This window comes from Leguminivora glycinivorella, chromosome 21 (assembly GCF_023078275.1).
Source record: "Leguminivora glycinivorella isolate SPB_JAAS2020 chromosome 21, LegGlyc_1.1, whole genome shotgun sequence".
In the NCBI taxonomy this organism is placed as follows: Eukaryota; Metazoa; Arthropoda; class Insecta; order Lepidoptera; family Tortricidae; genus Leguminivora; species Leguminivora glycinivorella.
The window spans coordinates 10,733,903-10,761,655 of record NC_062991.1 but is presented as its reverse complement, the minus strand read 5'-3'; the positions used below and the strand labels follow the sequence as shown (position 1 = coordinate 10,761,655).

The 27,753-nt window shown below is 38.0% G+C and overlaps 1 protein-coding gene across 1 annotated transcript in view; it reads right to left on the bottom strand.

Annotated features, from left to right (window-relative positions):
• LOC125237517 (mucin-5AC) overlaps positions 1-27,753 on the bottom strand; it is a 160,342-nt gene that overhangs the window by 100,111 nt on the left and 32,478 nt on the right. The gene's annotated exons all lie outside the window — the stretch shown is intronic.

The window sequence follows — 27,753 nt, the reverse complement described above, 5'->3', positions numbered from 1 at the left end:
CTACCTTTACGCAAAGCCGAAAGAAATATCACATAACTTCGCTTAGCGTAGTCTTACAAAGCATGTTACGTTATTAGATTATTTTTAAACCGTAACAAAATCATACTAATCACTAATTATTTGTGAGTGTGCACGGGAAAACGTCCCACTTTGTCGATGGCTATAAAGCCGCTTTGTCAGTTTATTCATATAAAGATACAAGTAAATCTCGCCTTAATGTTAACCGACGAAGTGGGACGTTTTACTAAAAACACTAACATTTAATTAAATAATGTATTTCACGCTATACTTCCCTTAGAACTAACCATATTTAAATCCAGAAGGAAGTAATTCACTATATTTTCACGCAATTTTATACCAAAGCCTCGCAACCTTAAGGACTTATATATACTCTCATAAGTATAGAAATAGAAGTATGTTAGTATAGTTATATCTTGTGCAAGACGCAAGACACGGTCTCGAGAAGGAAAGTCTTGTTAGTGAAATGTTAATGTAATATGGGTAATCGTTCGCGGTTACTGAGCTGCTGTTTGTAAATAAGTTTTTGTTGTGATGATAGATGGCAGCAAAGAGCATTGGCTATATTGAGAACTAGCTTTTGCCCGCGGTTTTTCTCGCACTAAATTCAAAAATTGCGAAATGCTCGATACAAAATTTCACCCTATCCCATTTTAGGGAAGTGGGGATTTTAGAAAGAAACAAAAAACAGCCTATGTCACTCTCCAACCCTTCAACTATCTCCAATTCTCCACTTAAAAAATCCCCTCAATTCGTCGCTCTGTTTTGCCGTGAAAGATGGACAAACAAACAGACATACACACTTTCCCATTTAAAAAATATTACTATGGATTACTGTCAAGGCAAAATGTGTAGTCAACTGGTCACGGTATTGACTGCCATCTCTCGACACAGGATTGAAATTTTTGGACCTCAGTTTTGACATTTAGGCCCATTTATAACTTGATATGTCGTTTTTAACTAGATATTTCGTACGTATTTTTCTCAGAAATTTTCTTCTGTAGTATATACGGAGTTTTATACATATGCGTATTTGATGGCAGTAAAGTGTAATGGTTCCAAACTATAAAACAAAATTAAGTAACGGATGCATGATGTAAACGGCCATTGTGTTAAATAGTAAGTGGCTTCGGTTTTTAACAAAAAGTATTGGAAGTATCATGATCAAGAAAATGCCGTTAAATGGTTTAAATTGATTTAACAAAAACTATCCTATTTTATATTGAATCGGTATTTTATTTAATAACAAAAAGTAATTGTATGTTGAGTTCACTTTAAAGATTTAGGGCCGGTTGCATCCAACTATGCATCGTTAAAGCATTTATAGTACCTATGGGAAGTTCCATAGACGTCTGATACGTGACGATGATGTGTCTGTCAAATGTGGTTGATGCAACTGGCCCTGGTAATAGAATTTTATAGATTGAATTAAATTATTTATGTAGACTAGCACGGGAAGCATGGTCGCGCGATAGACGATAAAATATCAGGCCGTCCCTATCGCACTTACAAATAGTGCGATAGGGACGGCCTGCTATTTTATCACTTATCGCGCGACCATAATTGCCTGCTAGATGATGAAACACTAAAATGATAAAACTTGATAATGATGGCATTTTATCCCGTTGTGATAACGCATTTATTTATTTTACATACATACATACAATCACCCCTATATCCCATAAAGGGGTAGGCAGAGCACATGAAACTGCTAAAGTTACAGTGCCACTCTTGGCAAATAAGGGGTTGAAAGAAAACGAAACTGTGACATTGCAGGGACAGGTTGCCAGCCTCTCGCCTACGCCACAATTTACCCCATATCCCACAGTCGCATTCTACGACACCCACGGAAAGAAAGGGGGTGGTGAAATTCTTAACTCGTCACCACACGGGCAACACGAGTTTATTTATTTTATTATTTATTATCCTATTATAATAGTGTAGATACAATTGCACAGTTCTACCAGTTGGGACACGGAACCTACGCACCAGTATATTCTGCGCCAGTGGCGAGGAAAGTGCCTACTGACCCCGATAGCGGGGGTCGACAAACTTGACCAGTGGGAGTGTTTTTATTTGTTCTATGCTAGTGGAAACAGGATTTACGTTACAGAATCATTGAATTCAAGGGCAAACGTCTTGTTGAAAAAGATCATAGTTTCGTAGAATCCGACACGACAACTGGCGGCCTAGCACAACTTGTGCTTATGCGAGTCGTTACTTGAAGTCGCACTATATGTAGGTATGGACAGAGCTAGTCGTGGATCGTGCTGAAGATGTTAAGCCTCCGTACATGTTTTTACACGTACATTTTTGTAGCTTTAAGTGAGAGTGTCAATTCCTAGGGACCCTGGAATTGATCCTGAACTGAGCGAGTCTAATTTTGGCAATTTTTATAACTTACTGGTTTTGCTAGCTCTGAGAGTTTTTGGTCTTTACAATTTTTGGCCTTTGGCCCATACAGTGTTGTCACATCTACCTATTTATAGGTAGATCTACCTATTTTGCCTCCCGTCTACCTGTCTACCTATTTCGGTCCTAAATCTACCTATTTTCTAAAATATTACTATTGTAGAAAATTCTCCATGCGTGTTACGAAATTAAGTTTTACCTGTCTTATAATTACAGCATTTTACTTAAATCGGAACGTGTTTAGTGAATAATCTGTGGGTGAGTCAGCTTGAAAGTCTTGATGTTTGACAGTTTTGACACTGACAGCCTGGTAGTGACAGTGACAGTGTCATTTGACAATGACATTCCTCATAGCAGTGCATATGACAATGTAGAAAGGCTATTTTCTTCAATAAATCTGATGAAAACTTGTCAAAGGAACAGATTATGTACGGAAACGTTAGAGGGGCTGCTTCATACAAAGCGGTTCATTGCGAACAATGGAGACGCTAGCTTGTGTTTAAAATATTTTAACAAAAACATATATAAACACCATAAAGAACTCACCAAGTAAACCAATAAATATATTTTTAATAGTTTAGAAGCATTTTTAGGGTTCCGTAGTCAACTAGGAACCCTTATAGTTTCGCCATGTCTGTCTGTCCGTCCGTCCGTCCGTCCGTCCGTCCGCGGATAATCTCAGTAACCGTTAGCACTAGAAAGCTGAATCTTGGTACCAATATGTATATCAATCACGCCAACAAAGTGCAAAAATAAAAAATCGAAAAAAATGTTTTATTAGGGTACCCCCCCTACATGTAAAGTGGGGACTGATATTTTTTTTCATTCCAACCCCAACGTGTGATATATTGTTGGATAGGTATTTAAAAATCAATAAGGGTTTACTAAGATCGTTTTTTGATAATATTAATATTTTCGGAAATAATCGCCCCTAAAGAAAAAAAAAGTGCGTCCCCCCCCCTCTAACTTTTGAATCATATGTTTAAAAAATATGAAAAAAATCACAAAAGTAGAACTTTATAAAGACTTTCTAGGAAAATTGTTTTGAACTTGATAGGTTCAGTAGTTTTTGAGAAAAATACAGAAAACTACGGAACCCTACACTGAGCGTGGCCCGACACGCTCTTGGCCGGTTTTTTTAATCATTAAAACTGGACTTACCTTAGATGGTATTAAAACAGGTAGATCTACCTATTTTTCGTTTCTAATTCTACCAGTTTCTACCTATTTTTTCACCCTGGTCTACCATTTTGCTCAAATTGTATGTGACAACACTGGGCCCATACAGACTTATTCCGATTTGATCAGTTACCGTCAACATGACGTGATGTAACGGGAACTGAACCTGCGACCTTCACGGTTTTGTAAGTGGGCCAGTTGCAAATCCAATTCCGTCCGTACGTCATTGCGGTATCAGCTACGTACTTCTTATCACTTCGGCAAACCTTTGTTGCATCTGGCCCCTTTTGTAACAAGTTTCTAAGTGGTGAAAATAACTAAATATAAAAGGCATATAAGAATCAATTATGAATGAGCAAATCTGCAGAAAAAATGCATTGCTAATCTACCTACACCCTGTAATCCAGACTAATATTATAAATGGGAAAGTGTGTGTGTGTCTGTTTGTTTGTCCGTCTTTCACGGCAAAACGGAGCGACGAATTGACGTGATTTTTTAATTGGAGACATTTGAAGGGATGGAGAGTGCCATAGGCTACTTTTTGTCTCTTTCTAACGCGAGCGAAGCCGCGGGCAAAAGCTAGTAGCCAATAAAACAAACTAAGTAAGGTAAGGGTAAAATTGCTTGCAATAAAAACGTCGATTTACAACAATAGTTATTTGTTATACAAGGGGGCAAAGTTGTATTTTAACGCCGAGTGTGGAATTGAAAAAAGAGCAAGTGAAAGGATTCTATAGTTGAACCACGAGCGAAGCGAGTGGTTCGAAAATAGAATCCTGAACTTGCGAGTTTTTTAACACACGAGAAGTAAAATACATTTGCACCCGAGTGTAACACAAAACTTTTCCCCTCACTACAGCGCGGAAACTACAACGCAAAAAATGCGTTTATCACTGTTTTCAGTAGTTCCACAGGTGGTAAATCATCTTTATTACTAGATTCACCTACTTTTATCAATTTTAAAGCAGTTAATTTGACGTTATTCAAGGTCAAATTACTTTACCCACTAGTGGATAAAATGCGTTTTTACCCGCTGGTATTAAAGGACAAAACACGTGTTTCCGAGCTAGTGAGGGGAAAAATATGTAAACATTGTCGTCATCGCGAACAATTCACATTTCACAACACAGTGATGCAAAAGTTGCATATTTCACAAACTTACAACAAACATTGTCATTAAGTATCATCATTATCATTAAAAACTTCAATTAGATACACCTACCATCTCACATGACATTAAACTAGCAAAAATGAACCTTAACACAAAGGAATAAGAGCGGTTATTGGTGATATGCGCCCGCGCAGATTACGAAGTAGATACTTGAACAGTCGTTTTAGAGAATGGAGTTCTTTTATAATTTGAAATGGCGGCTGGCGGCAAGGTAGGAGGTGCAGAGGTGGATATAGGGCAATGGTTTAAAGTATCATGTGATCTTTTGTAATGTTCGGTTTAATATGTTAAACATACATACATACAATCACGCCTGTATCCCATAAAGAGGTAGGCAGAACACATGAAACTACTAAAGCTCCGGTGCCACTCCTGGCAAATAAGGGGTTGAAAGAAAAAGAAACTGTGACATTGCAGTGGTAGGTTGCCAGCCTCTCGCCTACGCCACAATTTAACCCATATCCCATAGTCGCCTTCTACGACACCCACGGGAAAAAAGGGGGTGGTGAAATTCTTAACCCGTCACCACATAGGTTTATGTTAAAAAAGGGTCAAATCCACGTTACTGAACACGAACCAATGAAATAACGGAGTTTGACAAAAAATGTAATTTTAGATATGTATAAATTTGACCAAACACAATTTTTAACTTCATTTTCTTTTTTTATTATTATAAATGGGCTTACTCTTGGCCACAGACTAGCCAAAGGCAAAGACGAGGCCTACGATGGAGTGATTTTCATGAAACATGGCTAAGAACACTCCCGACTAACACAGCTTTCAAATAAAAAAAAACTAAATCGAAATCGGTTCATCCGTTCAGGAGCTACGATGCCACAGACAGACACACACACAGACAGACAGACAAACAGCCAGACAGACAGACAGACAGACAGACAGACATGTCAAACTTATAACTCCCCGTCGTTTTTGAGTCGGGGGTTAAAAATGAAAAATCTTAGAAAACACTTAGGTATTTATAATTAGCATACACAAAGACCTATATAACTTCGTATAGACCGATAAAGTCCAAGAAAAAAAACGTACCCCAAAACCATACAGAAAAAGGTACGGTGAGCTAGATGGCGATACACCTTTGGGGTACGCTCGGCTAGATGGCGCTAATATTAATATTTGAAATTTTAAAACATATCAAGCTAAGAATATGGGCCAAATTGTCAAAACTGAGGTTCAAAAGTTGTAAGCCTGTGTCGAGAGATGGCAGTCTGTGCACTGTGATTACACATTTTACTTTGACAGTAACTCTCTTTAATACTCGATCCTCTTTGGCATACATTATACAACAGCTGGCTATTGCTCTTGGCATTCCTAATCCATACTAATATTATAAATGGGAAAATGTGTGTGTCTGTTTGTTTGTCCGTTTTTCACGGCAAAACGGAGCGACGAATCGACGTGATTTTTTAAATGAAGATAGTTGAAGGGATGGAGAGTGACATAGGCTGCTTTTTGTCTCTTTCTAACACGAGCGAAGCCGCAGGCAAAAGCTAGTATGTATATATTTTGCATAATTATGCAACAGGATACATAAAACCACTATCAATGTTCCATTCAAACTCATTAATCTCCATCTTATCATTATTATAACTTATAACAAACAAACTTGATCTATAATAATCAACAATTTACAATCCCTCATTATTTATATCTATTTGCCAATTTCCAACCATATTCCTTTTAATTCAAAGTAGTTTTTGATGCAGTTGTATAGTATCCACTTATCCAGACCCCGTAGCCGAATGGCACAAACGCTCACGAAACGAAATGCTCGTAGATATCTATCTCTATCGCTCTTGCGTATTGGCGCGACAGAGCCAGACTACTTTTCGCGGCGTTTCGTTTTCGTTTCGCGTCGCAGAAATGCCATTCGGCTACGGCACCTGACGGCCTAGCCGAAAGACAATTGTTGACGCTAGACGCCGATCGAAACGCAGTCTAGCTCTGTCGCGCCAATGAAGAGCGATAGAGATAGCTAGCAACAACAATAGTATTATTTTTATTTATTTTAGGTAATTACAAACATAAATCTCTAATTAATTTACATAGTATCGTTAAACCAATAAGGTTTGTCTCGATACCTATTCCATTCCGCGGTAGATGTTATACAATGCAACAATCATAAACGTAAACCGTAAAACCGTATCGTATCGTAAACGTTTGTGTATTTGGCTACGTAGTTGTTTAGTTTTAAATTACAGATAAATACGTTGACATTTAGAACATGCGAACCTTGGGTAAACAACCTTCACTCAGATTTTTCTCGGCCCTTGATTGGAACGTAATTGTGCTAAGTGTAACAATCTATAGTCACAAAAGATATAACTCAGTCTGTCCAAGATAACTTGGCAACGATTCTGACAACTCCGTCATGCAAATGTTATTTTAAACGTGTAATTTCGAAGAAATTATGACGTTTGCTTAACCCTTGCAGAGGCGGGGCTGTTAAAATTTTTTCCCCTCACTAGCTCGGAAACACGTGTTTTGTCCTTTAATATACAGATACAGATATATTGCTTTAAAATCGATAAAAATAGGTGAATCAAGTAATAAAGATGATTTACCACCTGTGGAACTACTGGAAGCAGTGACAAACGCATTTTTTTGCGTTGTAGTTTCCTCGCTATAGTGAGGGGAAAAGTTTTGTGTTACACTCTGGTGCAAATGTATTTTACTTCTCGTGTGTTAAAAAACTCGCAAGTTCAGGATTCTATTCTCGAACCACTCGCTTCGCTCGTGGTTCAACTATAGAATCCTTTCACTTGCTCGTTTTTCAATTCCACACTCGGCGTTAAAATACAACTTTGCCCCCTTGTATAACAAATAACTATTAAATTTATTTTGGCCTAACTCTACAGTTTAAAGACAATGACAGTTAACTATTGAAATTTCTCGTAAAATCATGTTGAACATTCAGGTCTTAAACTTCTAGTTGTCACAAGGAAAGTTGCCTGAAGACTCATCAATCATCATCATTAGCTTGACCTGATTTGGGCCTTTTTCATCATTCGCTCGTCTCACACATCACACAGTCCGTCTAAACTTTCCTCGGTTTTCCATTATCTCAGTTTTCTATTAAGAAAGAAGTACACAATATTCACAATAGACTTCAATCATGGTTGATAATTCGATCATTATTTGAGGAGTGGTTTTTCAAAAGGACTTATTGCTATATGTATTCCTAGAGAAATAAACCTTGTTGACTTATAGAAATAAGTCTTCTTGAAAAGCCACTCCTCATTTATTACTAACTTCATCCGAATTATCCTTTAACTAACCACAAAATTAAAATTTTGAAAAAACCCCCGACCGCGACATAGTAGACCGATTTTCATGAAACATGGCTAAGAACACTCCCGACTTACTCAGCTTTCAGACAAAAAAAAACGAAATTGAAATCGGTTCATCCGTTCGGGAGCTACGATGCCACAGACACACACACACATACACACAGACAGACAAACAGACAGACAGACACGTCAAACTTATAACACCCCGTCGTTTTTGCGTCGGGGGTTACAACGTCCGTTAACTCATCAAGGCTACAATAAAATTAAACCAACTATGGCATCTATTATACGTATAACATATCTATCGTCTATCCTATCGGGACCACTAAAAACTAATTAACATATGTAATTACATACACAGGGAAAGTTTTAATTTTACGGCTCCCATTTATGGGTAGTTATGGGTAACAGGAAAGATTCGAGTTTTACGGGTACGAGTATGTGGAAGCATATTCCGTGTCCGCAGTCCGCGTGTTATTATGTAAAAAGAAGAAATCAGACGTCGATAAAATGTAAAGTATAAAAATCAATAGGGCTTCTTACGTAGTTAGTGGTTATGTAGTGTGTAAATCTCAGGATAAGCTTAGAAAATATAAACGAAAGCAGGCCGTCCCTATCGCACTATTTGTAAGTGCGATAGGGACGGCCTGATATTTTATCGTCTATCGCGCGACCATGCTTCCCGTGCAGGTAATGTTAAACGGTTATTAAGTTTCCATAATCATCCAAAAGCATTAATTTTATTGTATGCACACAAAAGCTTATAATTTATGCAAACATACACTACAAACATTCTTCATTCTAAGCCTAGCCTAGTTACTTATAACTTGGTCTAGCATCTTAACCTGTTTATTCATTACAAAGTAATTCAGAACAATCCACAGCAAAATGACTTTCTCTGCAATAACAGAAATCCTTATAAGTCCACATTTCTACCTTCGAGGCACGGAGCAAATTGTTTCAAATGGCCTAAGCTTATCTTTCGGACCTACGTATGTATGACATAGATTTCCTTTCACAAACAATGCATTGTAAATTGCTTATGAAGACTTTGCTTTGTTTAAAACGCTCTGCAGTGCGATGTTGGCAGGATGTTTGAAAATATCATAAAATGTTCTATTCACATACAAATCCAAAAAGTACATTTGATACGTATTTAAAAATAGAGCTACTGATTAATTTCGGCAGTTGATAAAAAAAACACTTATTAAATGGTGTCACCAATTTGAAATTACATATTTGTGGCCAAATTAAGAAGCCAGCGTTGTCGGTGAATTTTCAAATGAGAATACTTATATTTTTATTTTAATGTTGGAGGGGTGTGTAATTTTTGTAGGTATATTAGTATTTGACAGGTACCTAATAAATACATTTTAATTAGAATATCTAAAAGTACCTAATACCTAGTAAGCTAATTATTGGAATTAAGTTAATCTTAACGAAACATAACATCTAATCATCCATATTATTCATCCACATTCAAACACACCACCGTTTGACGCAAATTCGAGAGAGGATCGAGTCTGATTGCCCGCAACTGATGAGGAATTGCAAGTGCAAGGCTACACGCACAATCGCACATGCTCGATCTAACAGGTGTTGTCTAGTCCATGTATTTACAAAATAAAGATGCGACAGAATTACTGATCCGTAGGCCGAGTTTATCACTTTTATGATTTATCAGTTACAAGCTTAAGTGATCTCGCAAATGCAGACTACATGTACGGTCAACCAATTGGAACCCTAGGCCACTCTACAATCATGTCATAATGACAAGCAGTAAGGATTTCTTACAATCTGATTTATAACGTCTCTATGACATAGTTCTACAGTGGCCTAGGGTTCCAATTGGTTGACTGTACATGCTCGATCTAGCAGGTGGTGTCTGGTCCATGTGTTTACAAATAAAGATGCGAAAGGGCTGGAAAGTTCCGCCGTAGAAAGTGGCCCCATTCCGGGCGAGAAACAACTCGGACACTGAGTCAGCCTGTGTGCACTAGGCACTAGGTACTCTAGGTAGACTAGGTTTAGACGCTTCCGTTGCCACTAACTATGTACTTCATAATTTTGTTACAGAATTATAAAGCCTTAAAAATGGCGATAGTAAGTTCAGGTTCACCAATTTCAATTTCACTATTCAGTAGTTTATACACGGACAGACGCGGCGGGCGACTTTGATGGTATTTTATATGTAATATTTTGTAACGGACAATTAAATTGTAAACGTAATCCGAATAACCTAACCACACAATTAAAATTAAAAAAAAATCCCCGACATAGTGACCCGATTTTCATGAAACATGACTAAGAACACTCCTGACTAATTCAGCTTTCAAACAAAAAAAAACTAAATCGGGGATTAAAAATTCACTCGTTCAAAAAATAGTTCACTAATACTTCTACGCGCCCTATTAAATATTTACCACCCTCTAACAGTTTAAGAAAACACATTTTTATTAGTGAAAGTTCTCTCTAGTAGTCAACAATTAGGCATTACAGAAATTTACAAATGATGGGCAAAAGAAAATCAGTAAAATATATGCAGCTATTTCTGGGTAAACCTGTTCAACTCCTACACAGTCGCTTTCCACCAAGGTCATCAAAAATAATAAGTATTCAAAACACGCGCTGTTTTACATAAATAGACAATATTTTTCTTTTCACACTTTCCTCCTCAAAATGACCACACTTTTTAGAACTATATCAGTAGCGTGACAATTTTACAAAGATCACGACTTTTAAACGCTTAGTTTTTGACTTTTTTCAATCAAAAACCGTTGCTTCTTTACATCTAAATAAAGTAGGCCTTTATAAGGCCTGAGTGGACGCATGGCGGGGCGTGCAGCGGAGCGGACGAGCGTGCGTCCACCCTATGCAGCGTCTTCTTAGGACACCTTTTTTTTTGACGGATTGGGAATACTGTTACGCACGATGTGTGGGACTCGCCGTTTCTTTCCCCTCCCCTAGCGAGAGGGGGGAAACTTGGCCCTACCCACTGAACCCACTCCGGCGTTTCATCCTCTTTGCCGTTCGTGAGGGCGCGCTGGGATCGATGCATGTTCATCATGTCATTCACCCCGGCGCCCTCCGGCATTGCCCGGGCTTGCGACCAAGGCACCCGCATGAGGAGGGGGATCAGAAACGCTTGATCCCCCTCGCTGGTATCGGGGGCTTAGGGCTCGAGGCGAGCGTACGCTCTTCGCCTTTGACCCTGTCACCTGCGTCGCAGCGGAAGAGCGTCTGCGGCTGCTTCTCGCTCTCTCTCTGCTTCTTCCTTCTGCGATATGATCTCTTCGCAGAAGGAAGCGACTCAGGACACTTGCATGAGCATCAATTGTTTGACATGCATGCCGCAGGGACGGCAGTCGGCACCTACGCCCAATATGAGAATGCACTCAGGTCAGCTCAGCAAAATAACTCCTGCAATCATCCATAGACTGCAGACCGATTGCTACCATCGTAGTATAAAAGAAAACAGGGGTCTACAGATCATCATGGACAATATGCGTATTAAAAATAAAAACTTTTACCAACAAATACACCTTTCCGAGTATAAAAACTAAAACATTAATTCATAAAAAGAAGTAAAACTAACCAGGGCATCCAAAAGCGTTAAAATCGATTGACAGAGACTGTCATTCAGAGTGTGTCATCGATTATAGATCATAACTTCAAAAGAGACGTATGTCTATACAAAAGTGATAAATATATGACATTTGAGTATTTGCCTTTGTCGGCTGAAGGCAGTTTTGACACGGCTACTTGTGTTTTGAATACGGATTTGGTATGGTCAAGTGTGTTTAAAACATTATTTACAGTTAACATAAACAGTAGGACAAGTCACAGTTGTTATAATAGAATACACAAAAATAACGTGGTTTTAGATTACATTAATATGTAGCTATTATCCAGCGTTTTCGATTGAAGCTCTTCTTAGCGAGCGGGATTCTATCCAAATCGATTAGCACCAAATCACAGAAAATCTTAACAAATTATACACTTAAACCTTCTCTTTGAATCACTCTATGCATAGCTGAAAACTGCATGAAAATCTGTTCAGCAGTTTTTGAGTTTATTGCGATCACACACACACAGACACAGACAGATGGTTCGGGTGTCTTTGTTTTTAATCCCGACGCAAAAACGACGGGGTGTTATAAGTTTGACGTGTATGTCTGTCTGTCTGTGTGTATGTCTGTCTGTGGCATCGTAGCTCCCGAACCGATGAACCGATTTAGATTGTTTTTTTTAAAGCTGAGTTAGTCGGGCGGGAGTGTTCTTAGCCATGTTTCATGAAAATTGGCCCACTATGTCAGGGGTTTTTTGAAAATTTGTATTTTGTGGTTAGGTTATAATATAAAGTGTAGTGATAGTGATATTATATGGCACTAATATTATTATAGAGTTACCACATTTCAACTTTAAGTAGCAGTAAGATGCCTACGAGATTTTTCTCAAATTGGTGACGACACGACAGCGTTTCTTGAAATTCAAAAAATCAGCGAAATTTATTTATAGCCCTATTAAAAATTGCTATATTTACATTTTACTTTCTTCTGTTATTATGATTAATGAGAACAAAATCGTGACAACCTAATAAATACAAACAATCGTAAATAATTATAGTTCGTGCGTCTAGTACACTCTAAAAAAAATTTGGTTGCTCCTATCAATATTTTGATAGTCGTAGTCAAGCATCTTGATTCCATACGAGCCTGATAAGATCTTAGACAAATCGAATAAGGTAATTTTGATTGCTCTTACTTTTGCAACGTAACTGAATCGATTAAGATCTTGTTCAATAATTCCATGAAAAGTAATTATATTAACTAAATTACCTTAGTAAGTTCAACTAAGGATTGAATCAACCTATGTTACATAGTTATGCCTAACAAGTTCATAATTGATTCAAGGTGTACAATGGTTAGGAATAACAAAACACCTAAGTTATTAGTTCAATCATACATTCCCTTGTTGTTTTTAGTAATCAGCTTTATTTGAATTATATAAGATCGTAATTGTAGTAATTAACTTAACGTCAACTAAGAGAAAACTGCTCTTAGTTGGTCTTCATTTTTTAGAGTGTATAAGAAAAGTGAAACTAAGGTCAAATTAGTTAGAACTAATCAGTAATTAGTGGAATTGATTGAGTGCTCCGTACAATGAGAGGAAAGATGCTAGTTAGTTTTGTAGAGTTTTAGTGTTCCAGGGGAAATCTATGTGGCAACATAAGGCACTGGTCCTACCACGAGCTAGTAAGCTATGAGCTATCGGCTATAAAAACGAACAGAAGATAATCACTCCCGTGTAAATAAAAGAGACACGGCGATGTTTATAGTTACTCGCCCAGCGGTGAGCTATCAATATCGCCGTGTCTCTTTTATTTGCACGGGGGTGCTTATCTTTTGTTCGTTTTTATAGCCGATAGCTCATAGCTTACTAGCTCGCGGTGGGACCAGTGCCTAAATACTACTTTTCATATGATTTATATGAAGAAATTATTAAATTTTAGGAAAAATAACCTTTATTCAAAAATAATGAAAACAGTGTCATAGGACAAAAAATGACAATTTTGATATGTTCCTAACAGTGTGCATAGCCGAATGCAGAAACGCTCACAAAACGCTCACGATAATATCTCTTTCGTAGCTATCTATCTCTATCGCTCTTGCGTATTGCCGCGACAGAGCCAGACAATAGAGAGAGCGATAGAGATAGATACCTACGAGCGTTTCGTTTCGTGAGCGTTTGTGCTATTCTGCTACGTACCCTAGACAGAAGACATAGAAGTATATAGTCCTTATCTATAAGTAGATAATAACATTTTGTTTTCTGAAATACTGAATAACATCAACACATACATACATACATACATACAATCACGCCTGCATCCCACGAAGGGGTAGGCAGAGCACATGAAACCACTAAAGTATCAGTGCCACTCTTGGCAAATAAGGGGTTGACAGAAAACGAAAACTGTGACATTGCAGTGACAGGTTGCCAGCCTCTCGCCTACGCCACAATTTAACCCATATCCCACAGTCGCTTTTTACGACACCCACGGGAAGAAAGGGGGTGGCGAAATTCTTAACCCGTCACCACACGGGCTACACATATCGTAATAATAGACAATAGAGATATTCAATAATAAATTCAATGCAAGCTTTGAAGTGGAATAGCGATCAGAACTCGAGATAAATAAAGTAAATTATGGAACTACTGGAGACTACATTTATATGGCGCGGCACAGATAGATACGATCTAATTGCAGAGCCCTTATAGTACGACTTAAGCTTGATATAGATGCAGGTTTTGTTGATATGAGTTTTTTTTTATACTACGTCGATGGCAAACAAGCATACGGTCCGCCTGATGGAAAACCGTTACCGTAACCTATGGACGCCTGCAGCTCAAAGAGTGTCACATGCGCGTTGCCACTCCATTAGAAACTTGTACACTCCCCTTTGCTGTGTTAAAGTACACAGCAAAAAGGAGTGCACAAGTTCAAAGGAGGGTTTAAAGCCTTCTTCATAATTTAACTTGTGACATTGCAGTGACAGGTTGCCAGCCTCTCGCCTACGCCACAATTTAACCCATATCCCACAGTCGACTTTTACGACACCCACGGGAAGAAAGGGAGTGGTGAAATTCTTAACCCGTCGCCACACGGGGGACACACGGGGGAGTTTGATTTTATGAATACTTATCACGCTAACCGAACAATATTATTATAATTTGGTTTTCTTTCAACAACTTAACCCTTAATTGCCAAAAGTGTTGAGTTTATGTATATTTGTGTAGTTTAATATTAATATATATAATATGTACTAGCTTTTCCCGCGGCTTCGCTCGCGTTAGAAAGAGACAAAAAGTAGCCTATGTCACTCTCCATCCCTTCAACTATCTCCACTAAAAAAATCACGTCAATTCGTCGCTCCGTTTTGCCGTGAAAGACGGACAAACAATCAGACACACACCCATTTATAATATTAGTATGTATGTATATGTAGCCATATACAGAACCCTCTTACTTAGGGTTGTAAATAGAAAAAAAACCAAATGTTTTTTTTCAGAATTGTGAAAAAAAACATGAAAAAAACCGAGCACCTTGGTTTTTTTTCTAAAAATGTTTTTTTTTTCAGATGAACAAATAATACGACAATAACGGTTTTTCGTGAGTTGTAACGTGTTTCAATAACAATAACGTAAATTTTAATTCAATTAACATTCAGTATACAAACGTTTGTTGGGGAATCCCCGATGCTGCGTGTAGCGTGGGGAGGCGGTGGTGTTGCCAACAGTAAAAAGTGATAACTACCAACTACAGATTTCGTAAATGTTACTTTTATAAGACCAGAAATTAAAGTTATTCGATTAAATTCGTTTAATAGTTAACATTAAGTCTAAAAAACCGTATAAAAGTATTAACTACTTTCAAATTTTGAGATTTCGTACTTTAGAAAAAAAACATACTCCAGAAAAAAAACTGTTTTTTTTCACGGTTTTTTTTCATGTTTTTTTTCAAGCCAGAAAAAAAACCGTTTTTTTGCAACCCTACTCTTACTATAAGAACCCGTCAGCACCATCATATAATTTGGGTTCTAATTACCACACCGTGTGAATGTGAACCATCAACAATGTGGGCAGTTTCTACTTGTCTTCACTTTCCCTTCGCTATGCAAATTTATTATGTTATTAGTCCCATTGTTATCTCAACATTCTCAGCCTAATACGAGTGCTGAGGTCCGTCTAATAAAAACTAGCTTTAGTAGCTTTTGCCCGCGGCTTCGCTCGCGGTAAACTCGAAAATTGCAAAATACTCCATATAAACCCCCCCCCCCCTTTAGGGAAGTGGGGGGTTAAAAAGATTCAAAAAGTAGCCTATGTCACTCTCCGTTCCTTCAACTATCTCTACTTAATCACGTCAATTCGTCGCTCTGTATTGGCTTGAAATACGGACAAACAAACTGACACACACACTTTCCCATTTATACTATTATTTAGTATGGATGGATGGATTAGTCCCATTGTTATCTCGACATTCTCAACCTGTGGGGGCTGAAAAGTATAATAAATATTACAAGAGAAACAACATGGAGAAACTGTTTTGGAATAGTGCGAAATGTTAGCGTGTTACAGCTAATTGTGTTGCGTATGACATTACATACAATACATGATAGTAAGTTGTATGGGATTGTCTGAGTGTTTCGTAATTCGGCTTCGTTTAACAAACACGTGCATAAGTAAATCGGCCATTTTATTTTGCAAAGTTTTCCACCCCACTTTTTTTGAAACATGGACCGGTATTTTTTACGCGATTCATACTCAGAATCGCGAGGTCTTTCGATCCTGATAGGAGAAAAAGAATGTCCCAAGATTACCATACATTTTTCAAACGTTCCATTCCGTTACCGCCATACAAAATGTACGAAAAAATGGTAACAGAATGGGAAAAAAACCTTGGGACAGGGACACTTTTTTTCTCCTATTAGGATTGAAAGAGCTCGCGATTCTCAGTGGAAACCACATGAAAATTTCCAAATAAAAAAAAAATAAGGGGACAACTTTGAAAAAAATGGCCCAAATAAAATCACGCCTGTATTCCTGAAAGGCGTAGACAGAGCACTGGAAACTGGTCAAGTTTCAGTACGGTGGGATGCGGGTTCACGGCTCATGGGAGCCTGGGGTCCGCTTTGACAACTAATCCCAAGATTTGGCGTAGGCACTAGTTTTACGAAAGGGACCGACTAGAGGCTAGCAGCTTGTCACAACAATATCAAAATTTAGCCATCTCCCAGTCCCATAATTGCTAAGAGTGGCGCTGAAATATTCTAAGATGTTTAGATATTTATTTTAAGAACTCTGGCACAGCGTGTATGTTACGCTGTATATTTTCTATGAAAATAATTTACTTTTCTCTTAGGGTTTTAACTGCATTATAACTCTAGAGCTGCAATTTTGAGTTTAAAGCCGCAAGCCGCTCGTGTACTGGAGATCTAACCTCTGATTACTTTACATACTTATTATTGTGTATAAAAAGCAGCCGAATTATGATAAAGATCATCGCCTTACAAGCTCATATATCCATTAAACTACTTACATATTCCTATCAGCATAGATCAACCACATTTCCCTTCATCCACACCCATCATTAGGCCGATAGTACACTTCTATGATCATATTTCTATGATAGTGTGCCGGCCTAACTCCTTAAGGCCTGGCCATAACAGGCTCCGTCCACACCTATGATTACCACACTTAGCATACCAAACATCCTTGACTGAATGATGTGGATGACGAAACGGCTTTCACTTGACTCTGAGAAAGTACCGGCTTGCTTTTCGATAGTTTGCTATTCCGAACACCAAAGTGAGGGTGACCACTATTTGTTGAGCTGACGAGATTTTTTGTGGACTCTTAGGGCCTATTTAGACGGTACGAGAACTGGCATACGAGTTTTATTACATTGCGGTATATGGTGGCTGTGCCTACGTAGCAATTAAGGTTGACGCAACTTGACAGCCCTTTACATGCTTACCAGATTTTTTTTTCAAAACCCTAAATAGCCATGGTGCCATGCATTAGGCAACAACAAAGTTCGACCTTGAACCGCTGTCAAAACTCGGTTTTGTTTGTGACATTCTGTAAGCTGTAAGATTAAGATTACTTGTGTTTGCGCGTTTAATGTGCGCTAATTCTCCCCGTACATTAACATCGCACCTTGTCAACAGGCTTTATCTTTGTAATATGAACGGTGAAGGTCAACTCACGTTGGTTGATTTTAGTGAGTTGCTCGGTAAGCGTTGAGAACGTTTTGATTGCTGGCCGGATGTTTTGGTGCACCCTTTTTTATCGTATCTTTATTCGGTCGGTAGATTCATTTGAATGAGTAAGGTGAGAGGATAATATTGTGTAGGCGTGAATAATAATGCTGTTCATGAATGACAAGTGTATTTACTTTAGATCGAAAATATTTGTTTATAACAATACAAAGTTTTTTATTGTAATTATTTTAATGTAGCTAAGACATGGGACTGGAACCAGAATTGAGTGACAAAATTAGTACCTGCCATGATCAATTAGACGAGGGTTTACTGGTGAAACCCGATAAGTACAAAAACTTTCGTACAAAACTACTCATGTGGAAGCCCCACTAACGAGGGCGATTCGCGCTATCAATAAAGTTGCGCTCGAGATAGACATTTTTACATGCTCCCTGAATGATCTCACAAAGACCACTGGGTTAACTTTAGTTTAGTTTTTTTTTTATACTGGCAATAACTGTTTGATTGTTTGGTTCACTTATCTATCGTATTAGGAAAACCTGTGAAGATAGATTTAAGCTGTTATTTATCAATAAAATAAAAAATAAAATAAAAATAAAAGTTGAGCAAACTGGTTTTTGAAATTCGAACTGTGTGCAATTTCCACAATGTTGTTATTTCAAGGACACATTATGTCGATTTAACGGGTTTCACCAGTAAACCCTCGAGAAACAGAACCAGAAAACTCGAATTTTGAATAATATAGGTGACAGCGGAACAACTGCTTTTTGAGAAGACATGTCACTGGCTGGACATATGTATGTACCAGTCCTACAGAGAATGTGGGGAAAGGGGGTGCCTTTTTCGAGCAAAAAACTCCCTGTGCCATGAAGGATTATTTTCATTAGTTTATCTCTTTTTAGAGGTATTATTCAGTCAGACTCATGTTAAAATATATTATTACTTATATGATGTAGATAACTTATTGTGCAAATACTACCAGCAAGCAAGGTATGTTGCGCAGGAGCAAAAAGTTGATCATCGCGGTGAGAACCAGCGCTCTAACGACACACTTACCTGAAAACAAAACATATTGGTTAATATCATCATCATCATCATCATATCAGCCCTTTATCGCCCACTGCTGAGCATAGGCCTCTCTTCTAGTACTTAATATCACAGTTGTGGAAGTAAATATATTTTCTCAAACATGGTATGAAATATTGATGTTATGTGCCTTATAATTGGCAGCGAAGTATGACGTTGCAGGTGCGGCTAGGACGATTGATAGATAATGGAATTTCATACAAACCTTGCAGGCCAAGGCCGGCAAAGTCCTCTTTTTTAATTTCCAAACACAGATAATTGTGACATAACATCCAGGTATTTAGCCAATTAAAAAAAAACTATAAGGGGCTTTATAGACGTGCCGACTGCAACTGGTACGGGCCCTAGACAATATTTGATTTTGGGTGCGTTTTCATACAAAAAAAAATTTTTTCGTTTTTTTTTTTATTTTATTTTTAACTTTTTGTTTTTTTACAAGCGTATACGGGGAATCAAAGGAAAACGAAAATTCGATTATTTTTGCGCTACGTCGCATCGTTTAGGAGATACAGCCATCCAAAGTTACTATTTTCAGTAGACTTTATTTATTTCATACCATGTTTGAGAAAGCACTATACATACCTCGGCGGGAAATGGGGTTGCCCGCCTCAGACCTATCCGTCTATATGCCTTCGGCCGGCAACCCCCTTTGTCCCGGCCTCTGTAGTAATGTACTATTGTTATAGCTTCAAGTTGCAAGATTTAATATAATAATAATTTGTAAATATTAACAATACAGTTAAAAACCACTCGTTTTTAACTGTATTGTTATTATATTGGTATTGAAAATATTTACTTATGCTATTGAAAATCTAGTACCTAGTAGTTACTAGATTTTCAATTACTATCGCTCCTATTTTATTTCAATATGTTTTTACTAAGGAACGCGCGCTCAATATTTAAAATCAGAAAATTGCTATTCGTACCTACTTACTATAAACATAAATTTTCATTATTTTCCACTTTCTGCAAACGGAGAAAACTGTATCTAACATAAAACATTCATTGATATCCGTTCGTGTCTCCAGTCATTGGAAATATTATCAGACTGATATTGCGTGGCATTATGCAACAAGGAATCAGTTTATTGTGCAATTTATTACCGAGCGATTATCGACTGCGCACCTAGGGATCCGTATCGGGATTAGAAAACTGGCACGTTTTGAATTATAATATTAACGATGGAGCGACCAATGCGTTATGACTTGCGGACACCATTCGTAAACGGAATTTCATTTAGATTTCACTAACGCGTAATGAAAAAGTAGCAGAATGGCATTTCTACGAAACGAAACGCCGCAGAAATGTAGTCTGACTCTGTCGCGCCAATACGCAAGAGTTGCCAATAATTTCTGCGAAAAACTACAGAATGCATTTTTCAAAATAATTACAAGCGTAATAACCTAACCACAATAATAAAATTTTGAAAAACCGATATAGGGACCGATTTTCATGAAACATGACTAAGAACACTCCCGACTAAGAACGTTTTCACATTATCCGATCCCGGATATCGGATGTCGGAAGGATTTCAATGGAAAAATCCAAGATGGTGCCTGTAATGTATGGGATATCGTTCCTACATCCGATATCGGATCGGATAATATGAAAACGCACCAACTCAGCTCTCAAACAAACAAAAACTAAATCGGTTCATCCGTGTCCAGGCCACGATGTCCCAGACAAACACACACACAGACAGACAGACAGACAGACAGCCAGACAGACTGACAGACAAGTCAAACTTATAACAGCCCGTCGCTTTTGCGTCGGGGGTTAGAGACTTTCTAATGGGTCGGCAACGCGCATGTGACACCCCTTGAGCTGCATGCGTCCATAGGTTACGGTAACCGCTTTCCATCAGGCGGACCGTATACCTGTTTGCCACCGACGTGGTATAAAAAAATGGGCATAGAGCTACCAAAAACAAAGAGTGGCTAAAAACGCCGATGAAGGTAATATTTTCCGAAAAAAAAATACGGAATTTCTTCACATTTCTACGGAACCTCTTATTTTATCCAGCAAACGAACTTGCCCCATATGTCTGTACCAGTACGAATTAATTTAGCTTAATTACAATCGTAATTAGCTGGGTACTTCCTAATCATGTTGTAATGCGTTATGCGCTTGACAGGAATGGTCAGGGTGCGTAACTTGACAGTGACATGACAGTAATGGTTAATTTAGTATTTCACACGCGGTTTTTTTCGTGTAGAAGTCGCTTCATTATTTAAATGTCCGAACTGTTATTCGTCATTTACAGGGTCGTGCATAGTTTTTTAAAACCCTACATAAAAGACTATTCCCCAAAGCCAGCGTCCGCCGGCTTTCCGCGCATGCACGCAATATCGAAAAAACTGAAAACGCATTGTTTGGCTCTGTAATCATGGCAACGCATTATTATAAGGATACTGCGCGCGTGCGCGGGAAGGCTTTGGGCAGCTAAGCTGACAGTGCAAACCTTTGCGTCAAAATACAGGAAACAGTGTGAATTTCAAGAAAACTATTAAAAACTAAGTGCATGGTCGTAGAAAAACTTGCACCGGTGTTTAACTGAGTCAAAAATACTCGTGGCGTCTTAATAACAATTTTCGGCTTCGCTTCAAATTGTTACCCACGCCACTCGTCTTTTTTTGACTTCCTTTAAACGCCTGTTGCATAAAATACTATATTGGGAGCCGTACAGTACAACACTTATAGTCTTAATTGTTGAATGTAAATATATAATTATGAGGTTTGAAACCTTATAAAACTAAAAGAAAATTCTGAAATCAAAAGTAAATAGGTCAGGGACGAATTAGGATTAAAAAATAAATACTATGAGCAAATACCCGTTGAAGTGTATTAATAGCCATACATTTTCTAATTACAGGATTTAAAGTTCAAAAACATTAATTGGCCTTATTAGTCAGAGTTTTAAAACATTTGAACTATGCTAACGTAATAGCGTAGTCACGCTTATTGACTCTGTCAATGACAGATGACTCTTACCGATGATTTTTCTTGAGGATGACTTTACTAATTATCATTAATTTCAAGTTAATTACAGTGTCTACATAAACAATGGCTAAACTTAGTAGGTAATTGTTTTTTTTTTGCATGATTTTACCTCTTCAACTTTTTACTTATGATGTCCGATTTTTAGATGAACATAGGCGATTGAATATTTTTAAATACTTAAGTCTTTTTTAACAAAATAATTCATGACTAACTAAACTCTATAAATAAATTATGTAGGAAATACAACGCTCTATAAAAATTAAGACAAAAAACATCCCAGCGTCCAGCGCCAATTACAATAACAGTGCAATTATAAAGTACCGTTAGAAACCAGGCTATTTTTTTTCGAAATATCAACAAAACATTTTTACTTTCTCTCATTTCTTTACCTTCATATCAAACATAATATTTACGACTACAGCAGAAGTCTCTGCAAAATGAATGAAAGACGGCATAAACAATCACCCACGGCGGCCATTTCCCCGCATTCCGCGCAAGGGCCACTTTCTCTGCGTGCGCACGCGCTAACGCAATGATCTTTGACGCTGGACACCAGAGCCGGGCTAGCCGAAATCAGCAATTTCCGATAAGTTTGCAAATTTGGATCACGTCTCCGATTTTGATAAAAATTGGTAGGTCCATGATGCTTAGCGAGATCCACTAGGTTTCCCAAAATGTCCTAAGTTGATTGTATGAAACTTTCCTTTCTTGTTACCGAAAATGTATAGAAATCTGGTAACAAAAAAGAAAGGTTTCATACAAACTACGTGGGACATTGGGAAGCCTAGTGGATCTTGCTCAGCATCACAGACTCTATCAGCCTACCATGTTTTATCAAAATCGGAGACGTGATCCAAATGTACAAACTTTTCGGGAATTGCACAAGTAACAATCGTTATCGTTAGGTACTCGCCGAAACGTAGTCTGGCTCTGTCACGCCAATTAAGAAAAGAGATAGAGATACTACATTAAACAGTGAGACGATGACAGAATTAGTGAGTCCGACGTCAATTGAAAATGGACGGCGTTACGAGTTCACTGCCCTACAAGAGTAGACATACCTACATTCCGCCTGTGAGATGAGTCTAATCCCGCTGTCTCTTAGTACTGTTAAATACTACTACCTACCTACGATAATCGTAAGCGTTTGTCCATTTGGCTGCGTACCCAGGGTACCCCAGCCAACGCGCAACGTCACAAGCGCTTACGTTGCGTATAGTGGCAAGCTCGATCGATAGGGATATCGATCTTCTGTAGTGGTACGACAGCCAGATGTGTTTCGATCGCCACGTAACGTCAACGATTGTTAGTTCGGCTAGGCCAGCTGATTACCTACCTACATTTATTTTGTCAGGCTCAAACTATATCCGCCTAAGTCCAGACTCACAAATTCTGTCATTGTCTCACAGCTTACAGCTGCACTCACAATACAAATAGACCACCGTATTAGAAGGCATCTAGAGACATGCTCATATTGCTCATCCTCATTAGCTAAATATAGGTACCTAGGGTACTCGAATCTTCGGTCGGTCAATGAACTCCAAAAGCCGCTTAGCTTCAGGTGACTGTCGTCTGACTCACTAATTCTGTCATTGTCTCACTGTTTACAGATGCACGGTACAAAGAGACCGCGGGATTAGAAGGTAATTAGCGTGGCGTGCTAGTTCCCACGCGCTGGCGCAGGTACCGTCCGCAGAACAGAGAAATGAGTATAGAAACATAATTACTGGCTAAATGTTGTTGGCTAACAATAACAAGTAACTTTACTGACGTAATGCAGTTATTAAATGACGAAACAATGGTCCATCATTATCATCTTCCTTGCGTTATCACGGCATTTGCCACTGCTCATGGGAGCCTGGGGTCCGCTTTGACAACTAATCCCAAGATTTGGCGTAAGCACTAATTTTTACGAAAGCGACTGCCATCTGACCTTCCAACCCGAAGGATAAACTAGACCTTATTGGAATTAGTCTGGTTTCTTAACGTTTTTTTCATTCACCGAAAAGCGACTGGCAAATATCAAATGACATTTCGCACAACAATTCCGAAAAACTCATTGGTGCGAGCCGGGATTCGAAGCCGCGATCTCCGGAACGAAAGTCGCACGTACATACCGCTAGGCTACCAGCACTTCGTAATAAAAAACCAGAAGTACGTGTAAAAGATTACATATGTAACCATGGTATGGCAGTATGTGTGGTCGACGTGATCGAAGATCCTGAATTCTATACCTCCATCTAATATATCTTAGAGTCTGAAGTCATTTATATTATAATGTGTTCCAAGACAACCTGTCAACACATATAGTTGATCAAACAACGCCGATATGTTGCCAAATTTTGTGGTTATTATTTTACTGATTTTAGCGATTTCTTGATGGCTACCTAACAAATGTGTTGGTGGTTCAAAAAAGTTTCGTTTTTCTGAAGAAAGCCGGGCTTCACTCAAACTAAAATTCAAGACACTAGTTACGAATACATACAACTTTTTCTCGCTGAAAATCAAATGAAAAAATGTAACATTCGATTGTCAATTCGTGAACAATAAGTAAATATAAAATAGAAGTAAGGAGCTGGATGCTTGCTGACCGTACCTCGAGGCTTTTGTCTAAGCTAAAATTAAAAGTTACTGCGCAGGGAATCTATTTAGATTTCCGTGGGCATTGGTTTCGTTTTTATTCTTGAGATTGATATAAGTAGGTTTATAAGATTCTAAAGTAGGACTAACACATTTCATTTTCAGCTAAGCAGAAAATGTAACATACTTATGAATGAAACACAGCATAAATAATCAGCATAGCAGGGTAATCATGTACCTACCTGACCAAATGTAATACCAAACTGTACAAATGAACATGATTTACAATGGAATAAATGAATATGAATATGAATATAAAAAGTTTATGGGACAAATAGCACATCTCGGACACTGGCGATCATATGAAGGAGGCGCGTTCCTAGCACACATTCTAAGCTCGTGTAGGTGAACGCGTACCATGCTTGTAAGAATGAGATATGACAGGTCGACTGTTCGCGTTTTTGACACGCTGTAACTGTGAGGTATCCGAAGGGGGTGGGCGGCACTTTCAGCGGGGAGCGGGAGTGGCCATACTGTAGGATAGTACCCTTTATTACTGTAACAATAATGTCACTTTACGTCAATCCATACTTAATATTATAAATGGGAAAGTGTGTGTGTCTGTTTGTTTGTCCGTCTTTCACGGCCAAACAGAGCGACGAATTGACGTGATTTTTTAAGTGGAAATAGTTCAAGGGATGGAGAGTGACATAGGCTACTTTTTGTCAGGCAAAAGCTAATTCCTAATAGACTGGGAAACCTTGTTGCAAAAGACTGATTAAACAAATACGTAAACAAGTTGAAATTACGTCAATTTCTTTTTAATGCGCTTATAATTGCGCTCAACAAGGTCATTTCACTACTTACTAATAGCACCACTTTATTAACCATAGGTATACCTTATTTTCTTTACAATAAGCTTTAAGAATAATTAGTGTTTTGTGCCAAGTATACTACGCATAGTTACACATATAGCCAACGTCACAACCGCTAACGATTCGTCAGCGTATTTATTTATTTAAACTTTATTGCACAAAAGAACAATTTACCAGTCAACCTTTGGGCAAAGCAGAGATTGTAGGCGGTGCATTAAGGGACCAATTTTGAAACATCAATCAAAACCTTAATATTAACTTAAATACATACAATTACATACTACTTTTACATAAAGATAATATAATATATACTCATATAAATATATTTTGAACATATACATATGTTTACCCGTGTAGTGACGGGTTAAGAATTTCACCACCCCCTTTCTTCCCATGGGTGTCGTAGAAGGCGACTGTGGGATTGGGTTAAATTGTGGCGTAGGCGAGAGGCTGGCACAACCTGTCACTGCAATGTCACAGTTTCGTTTTCTTTCAACCCCTTATTTGCCAAGAGTGGCACTGAAGCTTTAGTAGTTTCATGTGCTCTGCCTACCCCTTTATGGGATACAGGCGTGATTGTATGTATGTTGTATGTATGTATACATATGTATAAATATTACTAACCGTATCGTAAGATTTTTTAAGTGGAGATAGTTGAAGGTATGGAGAGTGACATAGGCTACTTTTCGTCTCTTTCTAATCCCCCACTTCTCTAAAATGGGGGGTGTAAATTTGTATGGAACATTCCGCAATTTTCGAATTTAACGTGAGCGAAGACGCGGGCTTAAGCTAGTAGAATATAGAGTAAGAAGGTTCATATATCATATTACGTTTCGTTGTGCCGTTACGTTATGCGTTTGTAATTTTTGCGTCAAGCACGTGAATTGGAGCGTAGATGAGTCTAGACTTGGTAAAGAAAGGTCGTAGGAACTTCCGATTTGGGTAGCGAACGGTTTTGACGGTTTTATGGTAATTGTAAAGGCAACTACTCTTTCTACATACATATATAAATGTGGAATAGTTGACTTGAAACTTGTTACGGAAATTGTATAGTAGTTCTCGATCGCTTTTCCGTGTTATAAAATATATATTGTTTCTCCAACTAAAAAATCACACATCACAACTAACAAATACACAAATCGATTTCTATTAGAACATGTTCGTAATATATTTTTTATAACGTATCGCATTCAATATAAATAATAGACGGTGCATTCTTGCACCTACAAAAACTGGAACTACCGATACGTTTAAAAAAACAATCTATTATAACTATAGCTCTGTGGAATTTAAAAAGAAAACTACTGTCTAATTTAAACGAAATAACTATTCTTCCACCACTTCCTGGGGTTAAATAAAGTAAATTCAAGTTAATTATATTGATATTTTCAGCTTTCAGATCAATATCAGGTAAGCGTTGAATTATAACTACCATAAATCAACATAAATGTTGAAAACATTTTCAAGTATTCTCATGTTATAGTTTGATAAACATTCACGAAGTTCAGAAATTAAATGGATGAAAATATCATGTTCTCCCATCTGCTTATCTCATTTTTAAGTACTGTGTAAGTGTATAGCTTCAGCACACCTCGGACACTGGCGATCAAATATATGAAAGAGGCGCATTCCTAGCACACAGTCTAAATTCGTGTAGGTGAACGCGTACTATGTTTGTATGAGTGAAATATGACAGGTCGACTGTTAGCGTTTTTGACAGGCGGTAACTGTGAGGTAACCGAGAGGGGGTGGGCGGCACTTTCAGCGGGGAGCTGGAGTGGCCATACTGTACGATAGTACTCTTTATTATACTGTGGCTTCAGTCAAAGCCAATATGTTTTAATTTTCGTCTTTGACTTACGATTAGGAATAGTCTAATTAAATTGCACATAATTTGGCAAACAGAGTCCATTCCTCAGATATTTTTTGCATAAAATTGTTATTTAAATATTTTGAAGCTCATTAATGTGCCACTTTTTTTGTAACATGGGTATTTTTTACGCGATTAATACTCAGAATTGCGAACTCTTTCGATCCTGAAAGGAGAAAAAAAATGTCCCACTATTTCCATACATTTTTTCGAACCTTTCATTCCGTTACCGCCATACAAAATGTATGAAATAATGTTAACGGAAGGGGAAAAAAACCTTGGGATACTTTTTTTCTCCTATAAGAATTGAAAGAGCTTGCGTTTCCGAGTGGAAACCACGTAAAAATTTCCAAATCCAAAAAAAAAGTGGGGTGGACAACTTTGAAAAAAATGGCCCTAATATGTTTTTACCAGGTTTTTACACATAGTCATCGTTGACACATAGTCCGACACGTTTCTTTTGACGTTG